Source organism: Dioscorea cayenensis, chromosome 11, assembly GCF_009730915.1.
Source record: "Dioscorea cayenensis subsp. rotundata cultivar TDr96_F1 chromosome 11, TDr96_F1_v2_PseudoChromosome.rev07_lg8_w22 25.fasta, whole genome shotgun sequence".
NCBI lineage: Eukaryota > Viridiplantae > Streptophyta > Magnoliopsida > Dioscoreales > Dioscoreaceae > Dioscorea > Dioscorea cayenensis.
The window spans coordinates 12,057,801-12,063,080 of NC_052481.1; the positions used below are offsets into that span (position 1 = coordinate 12,057,801).

At 45.5% G+C, this 5,280-nt stretch overlaps 1 non-coding gene across 1 annotated transcript; it reads right to left on the reverse strand.

The window, feature by feature from the left end:
* LOC120272733 lies at positions 1 to 107 on the reverse strand. The gene has a single exon (XR_005540273.1). It is a non-coding gene; the product is annotated as a small nucleolar RNA R71 (small nucleolar RNA).
* Between the last annotated feature and the right edge of the window lie 5,173 nt (positions 108 to 5,280).

Sequence of the window (5,280 nt, forward strand, 5' to 3'; positions counted from 1 at the left end):
AAGCTTAGGAATGAGATCTCATCCTTTTTTCATTTGGAATTGGAGTCTCTATTCGAGACATGGGAAAGGTTCAAGGAGCTCCTGATAAAGTGTCCGCAACACGGATTCCCGGAGTGGATGATTGTTCAAACCTTCTACAATAGTTTGAACCCGAGTACAAGGCAACTCTTGGATATGGTAGCAGGAGGTACCTTAGGTAGCAAAACCCCCGATGAGGCTCGTTAATTAATTGAGGAAATGGGGTTAAATAGTTACCAATGGAATGCGAGGGAGAAGGAAAAGAGGGCTGGTATTCATGAAATCGATGCTGCGACCTCATTGGCGGCGCAAGTAGAGAGTCTTAGTAAGAAGTTAGATCTCATAGCTTCGAACTGAGTTGCGGCCATGACCAATTGCACCGGTTGTGGTGGAGGACATGCTCCCTCTGATTGCCCGATCTTTTTTGGTGATGTTTCTTCAGTGGAAAATGTTGACTTTGTAAGTAATGGCATGAGACCTCAAGGGAACCCATATAGTAATACTTACAATTCAGGTTGGAAGAATCATCCCTACTTTTCATTAAGTAATCAAGGACCACAAAAGGCCATGGGGCCACCAGATTTCCACCAACAGCAAGCCCCCCAAGTGGAAAACAGAATTTCAGGCTTGGAAACCCGAATGACGGATTTAGAGAAGCACTTGGCTAGATTTGTTCAATATGCAAATACACGGTTTGAATCAGTCGAGGCTACACTTCGCAATCACACTGCCTTTTTGCACAACCTTAAAAATCAGGTGGGGTAAATTGCGAAGTCTCTCTCCGAAAGGCCACATGGAAGTTTACCAAGCAATACGGAAACCAACCCTAGAGAACATGTGAAGGCGATCACTTTGAGAAGTGGTCGTGAGGTTGAAGGGAGGCTTCCAAGTGAAAAGCCGAAAGAACACGCACTCGAGGTTGTAAAGGTTGAGGAGGGAGTGAAGAAAGAGAAAGAGGTGGCATCCCCACTTTTCAAGCCAAGAATCCCTTATCCCTCTAGATTGAAAAATGACAAAGGGGATGAACAGTATAAGAAGTTCCTGAGTTTATTCAAGCAACTCCACATCAACATTCCTTTTGTAGAGGCATTAGCTAAAATGCCTAAGTATGCGAAGTTCCTGAAAGACTTGTTGACCAACAAGAGGAAGTTGGAGGAGAGTGCTTCAGTGGTGTTAGATGCTTCATGCTCGGCGGTGCTGCAAAAGAACATGCCGAACAAGAAGAAAGACCCGGGAAGCTTCATTATTCCGTGTAACATCGGCAACTTAGGTGAAGAAATGGCACTGGCGGATTCAGGGGCAAGTATCAACGTCATGCCATATACTTTTTTCCAAAAGCTAGGCTTGGGAGAGCCTAGGCCTACTCGGATGACTTTACAATTGGAGGACTTCCAAAGCGTTGATTGACATGGACAGCGGAGAGCTCACATTGAGAGTTGGAGATGACAAACTCACTTACCACTTTGCCGAAGCCATGCGGCATTCTCTCGATTTTGATGACACTTTGTATTTCTTAGACACTACTGATGAGCTTGTTGATGAATACATGCAGGAAATGTTAAACCTGGATCCATATGAAGGTTTGTCCGACCAAGAGGAGAGCAATGAAGAAGTAATGATTCTTTGGTCGACTGAGGAGGTAACATCTACCCCGGGGATATTGAAGAAGGTGCTCTGGAAAATGAAGAGGGCTAGGAGACGCCACCGAAAATACTCCAAGACTGTTGGAGACGCACATGAACCAAGAAGGTTGGATGAACAATTGCTAGGTGGTCCGAAGCCCGATAATACACCCTCTACCCTCAAGAGACATTGCACATCATACTTCCAAGTCATGGGTAAGAGGGCGTCTTTCATTCATGAACCCCCGTGAGGTAAGACAAGGTACGTCAAGCTTAGTGACGTTAAACAAGCGCTTCTTGGGAGGCAACCCAAGTTTTTACTGTTTTCTTATCTTTTAGTTTAGCTCGTTTGCATGAATAAATCATTAAGTGTTGATGTCTGAATTTTTAGATGTTTGTGTTGCAATTTTATTGTGGGTTTTTAAAGCCATCGTGTGCTTTTTGAGGAATTGGCGAAAGTTTGGTCGTTTGGGGTCTATTTTGTGTTTTTCACTGGTAAAATTTGCATAATAGGGCAGGCTCTGAGTGTGCAAACATGTTCAGAAATATTCTGCAGAGCCTACAGATTTTTCTAAGTCATCTAGAGAAAACACACGGGCGTGTGAAATTTCCACACGCCCGTGGGTGTATACTGCGAGCTCATCCAGAGAAGACACAGGGGCGTGCGGCTGCCCCTGTGAGCGACCATGCGACTGTCACACGCCCGTGGGTAATTTCTGCATGGGCGTGTGAATTCCTGTATAGTTGGGCGGATTTTCTCGAGAGCACACAGGGGCGTGGACTCGCCCCTGTGGGTAACCTTGTGAACCATGCACGGGCATGGGTAATTTTCACACGCCCGTGCGAAACTCTGTAGAGGAGTTCTCTCCATCCCAAGAAGACACAGGGGCGTGCGGCTGCCCCTGTGAATTGGGGATGTGAATGTCCACGCCCGTGGGGAATTTCCACACGGGCGTGTGTAACACTTAGTATTCTTCTCGGATGTCCAGAGAAGCCACAAGGGCGTGCGGCTGCCCCTATGATTCGGGAGCACGGGCGTGGATGTTTTCCACACGCCCGTGCGAGAGCAGTTAGAGTCAAAGGAGACAGGGACGTGCGCACACCCCTGTAGTGTTTTTGGAGTGAGGCGCACGGGCGTGGGGAATTTCCACACGCCCGTGGGGATGCACAGAACGCCAAAAGTCGTTAGTTCTGTTTAAAAGAGGATAATTCCTCTCTCTTCACGACATCTTTTCGCTTGAAAACACTTTCACAGTATTCTCCGAGTTCAGAGTGCTAATTTGGTGGGATTTTAGTGAAATTTTCTGGCCGATTCTTCATTTTCTCACTCCATCTTGTCGGTAAGTTTTCTTTTTATCATCTTCCTTGCAAATTCATGGTTTCTAGTGATTAATCTGGTTAATAATGCTTCGTTCCTTCAATAGGAAAGATGATTTATGTTTAGAATGAAGTTAGAATGACTATTAAGTTGTATTTTTGGATTGTTGAAGTGTGGCCGTGCGTTTCTCACGCCCCGTGGATCCACACGGGCGTGCGGAAATTCCACACGACCGTGTGGATTTCTGCAGCATTGGTTTATCAACTTGTTTAATCTATTTCGTTTAAATCTTGCAGATTATGGCACCTAGGTCAAAAAAGCAAGCTAATAAGAGACCACGTGAGTCATCTCCTGAACCCGAGGGCATGGGTTTGCAATTCCAAAGCATCAGGTTCACTATGAGCGCCTGTCGAGGCTCCGTTTTGAGTAGACTCGATTTTTAGACATGACTATATTGCGAGAGTTTGCACTGGAGGTACTTTCATCATTCGAGTTCGATAGATCATATGCGAGTTTCGACAGTGTGGACACCATTCAGTTCAGAGTATTTGGACACCACCATAGCTTAAGCATCACGTAGTTTTCAGTACTACTTGGCTTATACGAGGATGCATTCACAGATACAGAGGAGTATGCGCAGTTACCGACTGATTACCCTGGAACCTTGACCCCGCAGAGAGCTTACAGAGTGTTATGTGGTCAAGGTCAGTAAGAGCAGGGGTGTCCAAGGCCACGTGCCTTTCTCGTCCTGTATATAGATACTTGCATGCCATTATGAGTAGGTCAGTGAATGGCCATGGTGATAGCACTGGTATCCTGAGCCGTCAGGAACTAATATACTTGTACTCGATATTACAGCGCGTACCAATTCATTTAGGGCACATCCAGGCAGAGTACATCAGACATCAGGGATACTATGCTAGACTGGGAGCGATGTTCTCGGGCCCCTACATTACGAGATTAGTGTTAGGCATGGGTCTCTTGGATTCGATTCGCGGGGCCCAGAAGATGAGTGTACCTGTCCTCCTGAGTCTGGAAACGATGCGGATGATGGGCATGGTCCGCAGGGTTCGGAGAGGTGACAAGATCCCCTTGCGTATATCCCGCAAGTGCACGGGTTTGTCGAAGTAATAATCCCGGGTGAGCGGGTATCGAATCCACAGGGAGTAGGGAGTAAAGACACTTAATTCGATTCTTAGCTATATGGAATATTAATAATGATAAGTTTGATAATAATTCAATTCTCAACAATTAAAAGCAACAAGTAATAGAGCAAAAGTAAGGAGGAGGTAAGGCAATCGATAAAGATGGGGTACTCGGATGATGCTTCACCTAGGATAATCGCTTCAAGTGCAAGAACTGTCTATTATGCTTCCTAATCAATGCAATGGTGAGTTGTGGAAATCCATACATACATAGTCCCAAATCTAAGGTCAACTATGCCTAACTCTATTCATGTCCGGGAGGAGAGATTAAATAACCTCTCAACCTCGCACTCGAATAAAGTTGCAATGAGCTCTAGGGATTCCAGGTGATAAATCTCTTCCTAATTATAAACCTAACCCTTTGGTCCAGGCGGAAGGTCCCTAATCACAATTAAGCCCTAGATACTAAGATCCCCTCAACGCTTCACTCTGTTGCACGCGCAACTAAGCCCCAGCGGAGATTCATCCCTTAGACCATTCACTCTATTATGGCCGTAAAGAACTCGAGGAACGGAGGTAGAATCTATCACGTCAGAGGGGAAAGGGGACGCTCCTGTACATCTCGACTCACCCTCTCAAACCTCTCCAACCTAGCTTTGTCTAACGCTCGTGGTGTGTCACTCACTCACAAGGTTACCAACAAGAACTCTCAACCCTAGTACTCACTCTAGGGGAAATGTTCATACAATCAAGCATTCAAGGTTAGAACTCACAATAAACATCAATTTATTGAAAGCATAATAAAGAAGTTCAATGAAACGAATACATCCTAGGGTTCACAATCACCCAAGTACCCACTAGGGTTTTAGCTCTCCATGGAGCTAAGTACAATCAAAGAAATTGAATGTAAAAGTAATGAATCCATAAAGAAACCACCTCGATGGTCGTGTCAATGGTCTTACGGAGAGTCCTCTACTTGTCGCAAGGGATCCTTTGTCCGGCCTAGGATACACCTCGCCGGATCGATCCCGACGAAAGCTCTGCTAATAACCTTCTTCCAAATAACATACGATGTCGGAGCCGTAGAACCTCTCCACAATCCTAGGCAATACACCTCAAAAACCCTAGCCGAAGCCCTCTCTCAAGTCGGGGAAAAGATGGAGAAAAAATACCAAAA